Here is a 14,895-nt window from a genome sequence, read left to right as displayed (position 1 = left end):
TGGAAGGGTGGCTATAGTCTGGACGCATCGTTCCCCTGACTGCACATTTCTCCAACAATGATTGGCAGCTGGTGTCACTTGTTCTCCAGATGAGAGAAGGAAAGAGAGCCCCCCCACAGTGTGTTTGATTGCCCCACTGCAAGCTCAATGCTGCCAGAAAACATTGCAGGAGCATCAATTCCCCTCAGGGCATCAACAAGGAGCTCAGGAAAAGGTGCAGCTGCCACCTACTAGAGACAAGCACACTGAGCTGAGATTCAAAGCCCTCTCCTCCCAAGAGAAGAGCTTGTTTGTTGGAGGCTCTTCTGGGCGATACCTGGTGCCACAGCTCCAGCTCAGCCCGTCTCTGGAGCTGAGGTGGAGCTTAGCAAGTTTCATGGTTCTCCACCACTTCCTCTCGCTGAGGACCTTCTCAGCTGGTGGTTTCTGCTCCACCTTCCAAGTGGAGCAGGTGATACTTCTGCATTCCTGCCACCAGTGTCTCTGCAGAAAGAGTCTTCTCTACTGTTTTATATTAGATTGTACAAAATTAGGATTTTTGGTTGATGTCTTAGATGTTGTTGACTAAGAGCAGGTTTTTCTTTAATAACATAGAAAGATTCGATGAGAAGAGCAAATGTATTATTTTATGAGCTACTTCCACTACTATTATATACACATACTTCCATATTGTCTTAGATTGCAAGCTGCATTTATTGCAACATTCATAGAAAGTCATATTTGTGAGGAGAAAAACTCCAATAAGGTCATCTTCTTTAATGACCATTACAACAGAAGGAGGCGATGAACAAACAGATTTATATAAAAATGTGTGAAAACGTATGGATGGAAACCTTTTTAAAATGGTTGCATTGTGTAGAATCGGTGTAGAATCAACTTGTTGACTTCTGATTTGGACTCCAATGGAAGTGAGGTGCAACAATTGTGGATGCTGAAAGCTTCAGATCTTCATGAAGGTTTCTGTGGTTGGACTGACCTGCTGCCCCTTTAAGAGGGAGGCAGGTTTGGGCTTCTGGCTGGAATGAAGCCACCTAAGATGAGAATGACTGCAGGCTTTCGGTACCAAGGTTTAACAGGGTGCTCACTTCACACTTGGGCTTTTCTCTTTTTTGGGATGGCTTTTCTCAGGAGAGAAGGGGCATGGCACACTGCAGCAGCTTTCTTTTTGGGTTTTCTAGTTTTCCTTCTGATCTTTAAAAGACAGGAAGAACCATTTTTGATTGGTCTGAATGTTTGGGCGGTTTTGTGGCCAGCCTAAAATAAAACAAGACAAATCTACAACTGATACTTCCTTTCTAGTCACTGATGACCATCCTCACATGGGACAGATTTCCACAACCAATTTAATACTGCAAATCTGTCCTGTGTGGTATTTTTTCTGAGAACTGTAACACTACGTTTATAACAAAGATCAAACATGGAAACATTTATTGTCTAACTAGTTACACCTGGGAAAGTACTGGATCATCTCTGACTGACCTGAGAGTCTCCAGCTTACAGAGAGGATCCTGGAGAGCACCACAGAGCAGCTTCACTCCTGGATCCTTCAGCTCGGTCTGACTCAGCTCCAGAACCCTCAGATGGGAGGGATTGGACCTCAGCGCCGAGGCCAGAGAGTCACAGCTGATCTCTGATAAACTGCAGCACCACAGCCTGGAAAAGGAATCATGGCAAGAAACGATCTCTTATTGGAGGAAAAGTCATATTACACTTGCTCAAAATCATTATTTCATTTTATTTCATTATTTAATCAGGGCCCTTGGAGTCAGGAGAGCTCTGGCCCACACTGATAAACTGGGATATTACAGCAACAACATAGTTAAAAAGTATCTATAAAATTGACTTTCAATGGCTCATTTCAATTCATACTAAACTTCTCTTCTCCAAAAGTCAATGGAGTTTAGATAAAAGAAAGCTGACCTGAGAGTCTCCAGCTTACAGAGAGGATCCTGGAGAAAACCACAGAGCAGCTTCACTGCTGGATCCTTCAGCTGGTTATAACTCATCTCCAGAATCTTTAGATGGGAGGGATTGGACCTCAGCGCCGAGGCCAGAGAGCCACAGCTGATCTCTGATAAACTGCAGCGCCACAGCCTGGAAAAGGAATAAATGGGGCAAATAAAAACACATTTCTAAATCAGAAAATGAAGAGAAAAGCAGAAAATGTAAAGAAACTTAGAAAAGACCAACAGAGGCCTCCTGACCTGAGCGTCTCCAGTCTGCAGTTTGGATGCATCATTCCAGAAGACAGGAACTTTACGTCGGCATCTGTCAGGCTTTGGTTCCATCTTAAGCTCAGCTCCCGTAGATGAGAAGGGTTTGACGTCATTGCTGAGGCCACAACTTCCCAATCACTCGTTGAAAGAAAATCACCAGACAGTCTGTTGTGTATGAAACAAAAATAGTGAGTCAAACTTTGGGATTTCTCATCAACTTATCTGAGAATCTACCTCAACACAAATGTAGCTCATTTCCTGGAAAAGCTAAATTCAACACCGTAGAGCAACAGTTTGAACGACCATCAGATCTGAAATGCAACTGAATTATTCTCAACATTTGTCTTTTTTTAGAACAGCTCATAATTACTCAATATTTAAAATGATTGTAGCAAATGGTTTAAAGAAACGTGCATCTTTTTATCTGTCTATCGGCTCTTTGGATATTTTGCATTTCTTTCAATTTGTACGATCGTGCGTCAAGTCTTAATTCAGCGATCCGATCGATGACATCAGAGTCTCTGGTTGCATCGATTGCCCTCAGCTTCTGTTCTATCTGCCTGTTTCCCTTCAAATCATTTTCACTGCACCTTTTGTTGCTAGTGATGAAGTTGCCACCTAACAGGTGTGGAAAGGGTCCAACAACTTTGTGGGTCACATAAAGGCTCCAAACGGAACCGCCACAAAGACCTAAAACACCCATTTAAACCAACGAGGCCGGCTGTTTTTACGTTGAACAAATGAAGCAAAATAGTAACGTGTCATTAGTTAAAATGTGTTTTTCTGTCGTTAGAATACGATGTATACAAACAAACAAAAGTGATTTAATGACATGACAGTAATTTCATGATAGTCAGTTAACTTGTGGCTCCTATTATTCCTGCCTTATGTTGGTTTGTCTGGATTGACCTTTGAACTTATATCCAGCCAGTGTTGAACATTTCTGGATGAATTGTTGTTGTTTTTAATTTATGGACGCTGCAATGGAGATAAAGAATTGAAGGAATGACCACTGGAGGGGGTATTGCTGCCTGACATGATCCACTCGCTTGATTTAAACGCCGATGTCCGGCCCCAAAAGTCTTTACTTACACGACCTTCCTGCAGTTCCTCACAGCTGGAATCAGGCGACGTTGTCCCTCCATTGAGGTCTTGTACTTCTGCGGGTACAGCTCATCCAGAACCTCCTCTGACATCTGCAGCAGGTAGGCCAGAGCTGAACAGTGGATCTCTGACAGTTCCCTCAATGATTTCTTCCCTGACTTCAGGAACTCTTGGATCTCCTGATGGACTGACTGATCCTTCATCTCCATCAGACAGTGGAAGATGTTGATGCTTCTGTCTGGGGAGAATTCATCACAGTTCTCCTCCTTCAGGCTGTTGAGGACCTTCTGGATGGTTTCTGGGTGGCTGTTCCTCTGATCCAACAGTCCACCCAAGATCCTCTGATTGGACTCCAGAGAGAGACCATAAAGGAAGCGAACAAACAAGTCCAGGTGGCCATTTTTACTTTTGAGAGATTTCATTAGTGCATCCCTGAGGAAGTCATCAAGAGATATGACTGGATCGTAATTTGTGAACGACCATGAAAACTGGGAAAAGTGGATTGGTTCAAAATATTCTAGGAACTGATATATAACCACTGCGTCTTTCCTGGTGTAACAGTGGAACATGTAGACGGCAGCCAGAAACTCCTGAACGCTCAGATGAACAAAGCAGTAGACTGATTTCTGGAAGATCACACTCTCTCTCTTGAAGATCTCTGTACAAACTCCTGAGTACACCAACACCTCGGAGACGTCCAGTCCACATCGCTCCAGGTCTTCTGAGTAGAACATGATGTTTCCTTTCTCCAGATGTTCAAACGCCAGCCGACCCAACTTCAGAAGGAGTTCTTTATCAGCCTCAGTCAGTTTCCCTGGTCTCTGCTTTCCTCCATACTTCTGCTTCTTCCTCTTTATCTGAACCCTCAGGAAGTGTGAGTAGAGGTCAGTCAGGGTTTTGGGCAGCTCTCCTCTCTGGTCTCTGGTCATCATGTCCTCCAGAACTATAGCAGTGATCCAGCAGAAAACTGGGATCAGACACATGATGTGGAGGCTCCTGGAGGCCTTGATGTGTGAGATGATTCTCTTGGACAGATCTTCATCACTGAACCTCCTCCTGAAGTACTCCTCCTTCTGGGAGTCAGTGAAGCCTCGTACTTCTGTGATCCTGTCAACACACGAGGGAGGAATCTGATAGGCTGCTGCAGGTCTGGAGGTGATCCAGATGAGAGCTGAGGGAAGCAGGTTCCCCTGGATGAGGTTCACCAGGAGCACGTCAACTGACGATACTTGTGTGACATCAGAGATGACCTGATGCTTGTTGAAATCCAGTGAAAATCTGCTTTCATCCAGGCCATCAAAGATGAACAGAAGTTTCCAGACAGTCAGATCTTCTGCTCTGATCTTCTGTAATGTTGGATGGAAAACATGAAGCAGTGAGAGAAGACTGTGCTGCTCATCTCTGATCAAGTTCAGCTCCCTGCATGAGAGCGGAAGCACCAGACTGATGTCTTGGTTCTCCAAACCTTCTGCCCAGTCCAGACTGAACTTCTGCACTGAGAAGGTTTTTCCAACGCCGGCGACACCGTTGGTCAGAACCACTCTGATGTGTCTCTGTTGCTCAGATAAGACTTTGAAGATGTCCTGGCACTTGATTGGAGTGTCCTGGATGTTCTTCTTGGAGGTTCTCTCAAGCTGTCTCACCTCATGTTGTGTGTCCACCTCCTTACTTTGTCCCTCAGTGATGTAGAGCTCAGTGTAGATCTTGTTCAGCAGGGTTCCACTGCCTGCTTCATGAGTTCCTTCAGTCACATGTTCACATCTTCTCTTCAGACTCATCTTATGACCTTCTATCACCTCCTGCAGATCACCACCCTCTGAAACAAACAATCTTTTAAATCCTTTTACAATTGTCATCTACAGCAGTAACACAGATGTCCTCAACTGGAAAATATTCTGTCATGTTTGAATGATAGAAGCAACAGTCGGGTCATGACCCATCTCACTGTCAGTTTGAAATGTTATGTCTTCTTATGTACACCTATTCTTTTATTTCATTGGGTTTCAATGTAATTTAGTCTATAACAACCATTTCCATGTCTTCCAAGAGTTTGCTTGGACTAAACAGCTGGTAAAAGCTGGATGATATTTAGAAAAACACATCAAACCTTCTCCAAACACATCATACTCAGCAGACCCATTGTCCTGTAAAGGTCACCTGCCTTCAACTCTTTAACACTTTCCAGAACTAAATGACTAAATGTTGCTAAATACTGTCTCAGCATTTAGGAAGGTCTGAAGAGGGTTTGGTTCCAGTGGAACCAAACAAGAGCTCTCTGGATCTTCTCTTGCACATTGTAAATACACAAGTTGTTCCTTTATTCCGACCCAAAAGTATCTTATTAATACAAATGTACGAGCTTACGTGAGACGCTGTTGTTCAGGTCGGCGGTCTGCAGTTCAGTTCTCCGTTTCTTTTCACCCTTGGGACAGGAGGAATCTCCAATGGAAGCAGACCGTTTCTGATAGCTGTCAAAAATGGGAATAGTGGTTATACATGTCTACTGGGCGTTAGCGACGCCTAAGAAAGGCTGCGTTCACTTCTACTTTCAGTTTGCTCTGACAGTTGAAGATTGAATGAACACTGAGCAAAAAATATAAAGTTATTTACGTTCTAACAAGCTAGTTTAGTTGGAGAAAAGTGTATTTGATCTAAGTGTTTAGTGGCTTTTCTTCATTGTGAATTTATGTTAAAAATAAAAGTGCCAAATCAGGAATATAAACTCATAGAATAGAACAAAAGTTCTCCATTTATGCTCCAAATACAGTAGTCTGGTCTCTGAAAGTGATCATTAAATAGCACAGAGGTCACGCGTATTCAAAAGCTTATTTCAACCATTTAGAAATGACTGATATTGTTGTCTATGGGTTTATTAGAACCAGGCGCCTTATAAATAGACTTTTTAATGAATTTCCATGACATGTGGTGGAACAGTGTGGCAGAACAAGCTGCACAGACCTGCCATGTCTTACCCATCCGTATCTAAATGGAGAGCTGGAGCACTCTGCAATGATGGATATTGTTGGGAAACTTTAAAATATATGCCTCGGATTTTTTGTGAGATGATGTTAACCCATGTAGGAGAAATGACCAGTTAAAAACAGAAGCAATTTTCAGTTTTAAAAGATTTACCACACTAAAATTAACATGGGAGTTAATGGGAGCGAACACCTGACATGTTGGTGCACCGTTTCATTTTAAGGACCTGATGAATTTCATTTTTCACGATGGTGGAGGCTAATACCCACAAAATGATGTTTTGTATGGTTGTGAAATGTTCTAAGGCAGAGTTATGTGGTTCAGAAAACCTTACTTTGAAGGTGAGCCTTGAGGTCTGATACCAAAGTTTAAAGGGTGCCACACAAACACATCATCACGCTTTAGTTTTCTTACATTTTATCTGAACTTCTGAAGTTTATTATTTCAGCTTTGGACCGGTCACTCTTCAGGGACACACAGCTGGGCACTGTGGACTCTGCTCTGTCCTCGTCCATCCTGAGGAAACATCAGAAATAGTGATGAGACTGTGATGAAGGTAAATAATCTGTAGAGGTTGGAGTTCAATAATCCCAATTCACTGCATTTTTATCAAACAGGAACATTTCTAATCCATTCTGAATAACAACTGAATCAATAAATCAGTGATGTCTCTGTATAATTTTCATGTTTTCAGAGTTTAAGCTGCTTTTTTTAACTGTTCCCTGCAGTGAGAAAAGAACTGGCACCTTTTCCAGCCCCTCATCCTGCAGCACTGAATGTGCTCTAAAGTTCTTTCCAGAGCAAACGTCTCTGCACTTGCAGCAACATGTTGTAGTCATGGATCCGTGAGGAGAACCGGATACAGGAAACGCCCCCACTTTGATCCCAAAACCCAACTGGTGGCCAACGGTGGTCCGGCAACGACGGGGACGCTGGTCCATTGGGCCCACAACACTGGTTTTCCACAGGCCAACATGGTGAAAGGACTGTGCACTGTTTCATTTTAAGGACCTGATGAATTTCATTTTTCACGATAGTGGAGGCTAATACCCACAAAATGATGTTTTGTATGGTTGTGAAATGTTCTAAGGCAGAGTTATGTGGTTCAGAAAACCTTACTTTAAAGGTGAGCCTCGAGGTCCAATGCCGAAGTTTTCAGGCTTCCTTTTGGACCTGTCGCTCTTCATGGACACACAGCTGGACACTGTGGACTCTGCTCTCTCTTCCTCTTCCATCACACATTCGCTCATTTTTAAATGTGAGTCTAAACGGTTAAGCAGGAACAGTCTGCTGACACAGAAAAGAAGATTAAAGAACATGATTCTCAGCATGAAGACAAGCAGAGGTCTGTCCAATGACGTATTGTCGGCTCATTCACATCAAAATCTATTATATGATGTAACCCTGTACATCAGGGGTGGGGAACCTCCGGCCTCCGGGCCGTATACGGCCTCCGAGACCATTTCTACCGGCCCGCAACGCAATAAGATTTTTATATTTTATGTGTGCACTTATACAGTGGGACCATTCGCTAAACTCCGCGAGCTGCGAGTAGCAGCGGTAGCGTATTTTTGCCTTTCGTATCCTGAAATTTCTTTCGTAACAAGATGAAATATTTTCCCGTTTTCTGAGATAAATCAGACGGTTATGTTATGTCCGAGTCAAGGTCAGGGTCAGTGAACACAGCATGTGATGTACGTAGTGGGCTGGACTGATTGACACGGACGAAAAATGCTTAGCGAAAAACGCTAAACTCGACGAGTTGAAAGGACAGATGAGTTTGGATAAAATTAATGCTCTTCGCTGGAGTTTGGAGGCTCAACAAGCAGCTTTCACACGACCATGTACCGACAGAGAATATTACGCGTGCAAGTTTTGTGGCGAGTGAATTAATAGCCATGAAGCTGAAACCTCACGACGAAGGAGAGTTCGTTAACGCGCCTCGTAGCCGCCGCTGAGGCGCTCGCGCCGGACAAAGTAAAATTGTTTCAATTGAATTTTTTTCGTGAATAACTACTGAACTAAGACATATATTGTTATGATTCCAGTGGCTAACGGTATGTTTTTATGGTCAAGGAATCTAAATATGTAGTCAAAGTATATGTGGGACTAATATTTATGGTGGAAATCATAATATGCCAGGAATTGTTGCGCTTGGCGGAGGTCTGCGCTCTCCGAGTGCTTTCTAGTTGTTATTATTATTGTCTTTATCTTTCTTTCTTTTCATTTATTTTCTTGATTATCTTGTTGTATTGCAGTTTTTGTGAGTAGAGGCCTCGAACAGGCCCTTACGGGTCTCTTGCCTCAACTCTGCACCTCTTTTTATTGTTTTGTATGATCATGAAAACATATTTTACTTGTCATTTTATTCTATTTATTTGGTGATTTTATATGCATGTGTGCTAAATAAATAATTCAAACTCAAATACAGCAATCATGAGACTTAGTACACAGTGGTTATAGACTTTTTTTTTTTGTCTTTTTTTTTACATCCCTAGGTATGTGTTCATAATAGTATGGCCCTCGGAGGACTTTATAAAAATTGAAATGGCCCTCGATATGAAAAGGGTTCCCCACCCCTGCTGTACATCATACAGGCCACATATATATTGGAAAAAAGTTTTGGGACATCTTAAAAGTTTACACCATGTTAAACATAAAATAGTTGTGGAAAAAATGTTTCTCCTGGGTGTTTCAGAAGGTGCGGTGGCATTAGACGGACGCACACAAATACAAATTAAATCATTTTTTATCTGGTTATGGTTTACAAGAAAACCTAAATTCTTTCAAGATGTCAGTTCTTAACATTAAATTCAACAAATAAGATGAGAATGCATTCAAAACTAAACAGAAATACGTCATCCCATCATCAAAGTGGGTCAAATGCAGCATCATCTTCTGTCATCTCAGACAGGATTCCAAGAAGAGGATCTTCATTTTCAACAACGCACCTTGACATCTCATCATGGCTCGTCTGTCAGATTACAAGCAGCTTTTTTTGATCAGGCGCATCATGTTTCTCACCAACACATGATGGTGCTGGAAAAAACATTTGTAGCCTGACCTAGAGGTCAAAACTCTGCATGGCGTGCACAGCTACTAGTTGCAGCTGGTGGTTGTGGCGGAGGAGATCCCAAACATATCTAGCAAGCTTGTTTTGGAGCAGAGCTTGTCCACCACCTCTGACCCCACTCATCACAGAAGTCCCACCATATCCATGGCCAGGTGTGTTGGCAGCATTGGAGCCAGCCTCAGGAAAAAGGTGAGTCAATATCTCAGAAGTGATGATCAAGTTGCCACGACCCAACAGAAGTCAAGCAACCCAACATGCTGAATAGAATAGATGACACACAGCAAAGGGCAAAAAACACCCAATTCTGCTCAGACTAATCTTATCTGACCACATGTACAGGACCAAAAATATCAAAACACCATGGGTTTAGGTTTTGTTTCGTTTTCTTGACTGCTTCATTCAAAACAGAACACATTTCATAAATCCATAATAACAAATTCATGTTCCACAAAGAACCAGTTGTTAAAACAATAAAATGGAATGCCTTGATCTCTCCCTCTTTCCATACTCTCCTTTTTTAAATAAAGGATTGATTGTCCCCTGGTGGAGGGACAAAGAGAGGAGGCTAAAACTTCCGCGTTTGTGTCCCTCTTTCCGTGGATTTTTCCACTAACTGCAAATAATATTGTCGACTTATTGTGAGTATTAAAATGTGCTTCCTCAACCTCTAAAATGTTGGCTCAGGGTTAGCGGAAAACGCAGTTAGAGGAAACACGCTACAAAGTTTGATCATCCGTCACAACATTCCCGTCGACCAGCCGCAATGTGCGTCCGAAACACGCGCACGCTCATTGCGAACACGCAGTTTATTAAGCCGCATCTCGCAGCGGAACATTGATTCGAGACGACAGCAGTGAAAGAACCAAATGCTACCTGAATATTAGAGGTTTTCCATCAGGGCTCGGTCAGTCCAGATGGAGCCCGAAGTTGAGAACTTTCACTTTCGCTTCTTCTTCCTCTACACGTCCCGTGTTTGTGGTTGGATCGCGTCATATCCAGCACAAGCGCCTCTCTTCAGAACAATTTGGTCCACGATTTAACTGAAATACTGGGAAACAACTGGAGTTCGTCTGACAGATGTTCGTTTTTGGGTGCGGAATCAAACTGGGTCAACTTTTTGATCTATAGGATCCCCTCTGGTTCAAAGTGTCCCCTATAGGATATTGACAGTACTGACCTTTTGGGGGCTGCACACACCTCTTAATGGTGACGGCACCAACGGAGCTGATCCAGTTGTCATCAGCTGGCCAGTCTGACTCCAGCTCATTAGGGGAAATTTGCTGATCTGGAGGAGAAGCTTTCAAAACTTGACGGGCTGGGGGGGAATGACTGTAATTTTGGAATCAGCGTGCCAATTTGATTTTTAATCAGAATAATTTAGAATAATTTCAACAGGATATTTTCAAATGGTTCCCCAGTGGAGCTGCCAACTGAATATGGTGACCTGCTCCTACACACAGAAATCCGATGGCTCAGCAGGGGACGGATTTTGCTTCCTTTTTTGTCCCTTTTGAGTGAAATAAAAGAGTTCATGCAGTCCAGAGGGGAAGACGCCGCCCTGCTGGAGGACACTGGCTGGACACTGGACCTTGCATTTTTAACGGACATTACTGGGAAACGGAACAGTTTGAACTGGGAGCTGCAAGGCAAAGGTGAGACTTGCTGATAGGATCAGTGCTGTAAATGCATCTAAAGCCAAGATGAACATTTTCTCTGTGCATTTACAGACAAAAGGTGCTGCACTTCCCCTCTGTGCAGATGGTGCTGAGAGACAACGCTCCTGCATGTGAGGCTTTGGACTAAAGCGCAGAAAAGTGCTCTCAGCTCATAAAAAGACTTGGGCAAGAGTTTGAGAACAGGTTTTGGGACCTGGATCAGCTTGAGCCATGTGTGTCATTCATTTCTAACCCTTTCATGAACGTGGACATATCATGCATTGCTCAGCAGTTCAGTGCAACCTTCAGCCTGGATGCTGCACAGATGCTAATTGAAATTGGAACATTGTGAAATGAGCTGCAGCTCAAAGCCTCTCAGGCTGCACCAAACTTTTGGTGCCTTGTTGACACAGAAAAGTACAGTGGTGTATGTACAGCAGCTGTGAAGGTTGCAAGCCTTTTTGGTTCGACCTCTCTTTGTGAATCAGCCTTTTCTGACAGGAACTTCATCAAGAACCAACACAGAAGACGCCTCCCTGATGCACATCTGCCAGACTCACTCAGAGCTGCACTGTCAAGTTCCCCACCAGAGGACAACACACTGGTAACCGCAGCAACGCCAGGCTTCCCCCCAACGGACAAAGAAACGGACACCAGATTTGGTGTCTCCTTCAGAATTTGTTACATGTGTTTGTAAAATGGAACAATTGTTTATGTTAAAATGTTCATGTGAAAAAATCTGCAGACTGAAGTGTGAAGTTCAAAACGTAATCAGATTTATTTTAAAATCTGAAAGTTTATTTTTGTATTTTACGTGATTTATTATTTGTACAAACGTGGTGCAAAGTAATTCATGATTTGTTAAAAATGTCAGTGGCTGGAAAAAATGGGACATTGTGATTTCCCAGGACTGTTGGAGAAGTGATCATTTTAAAATGGTTTGAACATTTTTGAAAAACAAAATATAGAAATAAAGTGTTGCATATTGATATTGATCTGTTCCCGATCGTGTTAAATCATTGTTGATATTGATTGTGAGAAATCATTAACATGATCAGTGTCTTTGCAGAGATGAATATCATTAACTATTAATAATGACATTTAGTTAAAGGTAAATTGAGCAAATTGGCTATTTCAGAAGTGTGTATCAAACTGGTAGCCCTTCACATGATTCAGTACCCAGGAAGTAGCTCTCTGTCTCAGAAAGGTTGGTGACCCCTGTGCTACAGAGTCAAGTTTAGAGGAGAAATATGCTATTGGCTTCATTTTAGCTCCACTGTGGAGCTCAGACTGAGGTCATCAAATGTCCTGTGCCATCAACCATCTGAACCAAAGTTTGCTGTAATCTGGCAAAGCTAAAGCTGTGCTCCACACCAAGGCTTGCTTCATGTCACAGAAGGCCGTTTCTGCATTTTCAGTCCAATTTAGTGGAGAAGTCATTTTTAAGTTTCCATACATCAATCTTTGCAACGGTGCTGTAATTTCAGCATAATTTGGCCCCCAGTTGCAACAATAATTAGTCCTAAAAAGGACATCATTTGCTTTGTAGTCTGGTTTCGGAGCTTGCAGAATAGCTGTTTTATGGCGCTCTATGATAGTGGGATGGACACCGTCTCTCCTAATCAGACCAGGTTTTCCCCAAAAAGTGCTCCAACTGTCTACAAAGGCCACCTGGTTTTCGGGGCACCACCGTGACAGCCAGCGACGGAGCGACGACATGCGGCTAAACATCTCATCGCTGGCCAGATTGGGGAGGGGACCAGAGAATGCTCCGGAGTCCCACATCGTTTTTGCGTAGTTGCACACCGACTCCAAGTTACCGTATTTTCCGGACTATAAGCCGCTACTTTTTTCCTAAACTTTAAACACTGCGGCTTATTCTATGGTGCGGCTTATTTATGGATTTTTCTTCCACCGCTAGGGGCGCTCTAATCGGAACTAGAATCAAAACTAAGAAAAATCAATGCAAAGAAGAAAACGCTACTTTTTCTTTAGCAGATAAAACACGGACGACAAATTACCAACTGTTAATTGTTTTCAAATCCTCGCCCCTTCATCATGGAACCCACACGAAGAAGTTCGTATGATGCAGGTTTTAAGTTGAAGGCCATTGATCTAGCTAGCCAGGAAGGAAACCGCGCTGCTGCACGCAAGCTTAGCGTTAATGGATGTATGGTGAGACGTTGGAGGCAGCAGCGGGAGGAGCTAATGCAATGCCGAAAGTCGAAAAAACACACAGCGAGCAGGTGGCCGAGGTGTATCCACTCTACAGATCTGACTTAAAGCCAAAACAATCGCCCGCGAAATGAATATTGAAGATTTCAAAGCGGGGCCATAATGGTGTTTCAGATTTATGAAACGTAAAAACCTGTCCATCAGGACACGGACCACTCTCTGTCAGGAACTCCCCCCTGACTATCAGGAAAAAATTAAAAACTTCCACAAATTCGTTGAAACAGAGATCCAAGAACACTCCATCGGACCAGACGACATAATAAATATGGACGAAGCACCTTTGACGTTTGCTCTGCCTCTGACCAGGACTGTTAACAAGACAGGCGCATCATCCGTGTTGTTGAAAACAACAGGCCACGAGAGAACGCACTTCACCTGCGTTCGGGCATGCACGGCATCCGGACAACAACTTCCACCACTGGGGATTTTTAGTGGCATAGTGGTCAAAGTTAACACCAAAGGGGGGATGATGGAAGGCCTGATGAAGGAATGGTTAACGGAGTGCTACAGCAAGCGCGCAGGAGGAGTTTTTCACCGGAAAAAAGCACTGCTTGTTTTGGATAGCATGAGGGCCCACATCACAGATTCTGTGGAAGCAGCGATCACCAAAACAAACTCTATTCCAGCTGTGATTCCTGGAGGTACAACAAAGTATTTGCAGCCACTTGACATCTGTGTGAATCGGGCATTTAAAGCTGCACTCCGGGTTGAGTGGGAGACTTGGATGACAAGTGGTGAGAAATCATTCCCAAAAACCGGCCGCATGCGAAAAGCGTCCTTTTCTGATGTCTGTCAGTGGATCCTAACAGCGTAGAGTGCTGTGAAAGAATCCACGATCACCAACGGGTTCCGAAAGGCTGGACTGCTACGCGAAGAGTGCGGCGCACCTTCAGAGCCAACTTCAGCGGAGGATGATACGGAGAGCGAGACTGATGGAGACAGATGTGACGAAGCGCTTCTGGGGTTGTTCAACTCCGACACTGAAGAAGACGACTTCATGGGTTTCAGCCAAGAGGATGAAAGTGACTTGTGATTTCAAACACAGGAGAAATGAAGAGAAATACCGGTTATTTTCTCTTGGTTCTGTTCCGTTTTAATCAACAAAGTTGCTGCCGTGTTAAAAGGCACTGTTAGGAAAGAAGCTGTTCAGGTACTTACATGTACATTTACAGTTCAAAATCGTTCTGTACATGCAGTAAATATCTAATTTTTCAACATAAATATCTGCGGCTCATAACCCGGTGCAGCTTGTATACAGGTGCGGCTTATAGTCCAAAAAATACGGTAATTTTGGTGACCTCCGACTGACGAAGCCGGGTGTCGCTGGCTCCGACGTGAATAATAACTTTACCAAATTTACGTTTACTTCTCGCCAGGAGCTTTAGATTGGCTTCTACGTCGGCCGCTCTGGCCCCCGGAATGCACTTGACTATGGTCGCTGGATTCGGCGTGCGATGCCGGGGGGCGTGTGTCCCTGGGGAACATGTTTTTTTTGCCGTACTAGAATAAAGTGTAATTGCACATCCACTACAGTAGGTGGCAGTGGCGCTCTCATTGTCAGAGTGTGTGCAGGCAGTATTAGCTCTATGGTGGAGAGGTTTTTGCCCCGAGCAGCTGGGATCGTCTTCAAAAC

At 43.5% G+C, this 14,895-nt stretch overlaps 2 long non-coding RNA genes across 2 annotated transcripts; both read right to left on the bottom strand.

Moving 5' to 3' along the window:
- Positions 1-1,611: 1,611 nt before the first annotated feature.
- On the bottom strand, positions 1,612-2,261 carry LOC115248762 (uncharacterized). Its single transcript, XR_003887504.1, has 3 exons — positions 2,205-2,261; positions 1,921-2,094; positions 1,612-1,653 (listed from the first exon to the last, which is right to left on the bottom strand). It is a non-coding gene; the product is annotated as an uncharacterized lncRNA (long non-coding RNA).
- Positions 2,262-6,754: 4,493 nt separating this feature from the next.
- Positions 6,755-10,267, bottom strand: LOC115248760 (uncharacterized). The gene is made up of 3 exons (XR_003887501.1): positions 10,246-10,267; positions 7,419-7,586; positions 6,755-6,815 (listed from the first exon to the last, which is right to left on the bottom strand). It is a non-coding gene; the product is annotated as an uncharacterized lncRNA (long non-coding RNA).
- Between the last annotated feature and the right edge of the window lie 4,628 nt (positions 10,268-14,895).

The sequence above is a fragment of the Takifugu rubripes genome, unplaced genomic scaffold, assembly GCF_901000725.2.
Source record: "Takifugu rubripes unplaced genomic scaffold, fTakRub1.2, whole genome shotgun sequence".
In the NCBI taxonomy this organism is placed as follows: domain Eukaryota; kingdom Metazoa; phylum Chordata; class Actinopteri; order Tetraodontiformes; family Tetraodontidae; genus Takifugu; species Takifugu rubripes.
This window is presented reverse-complemented; position numbering and strand designations above follow the sequence as displayed.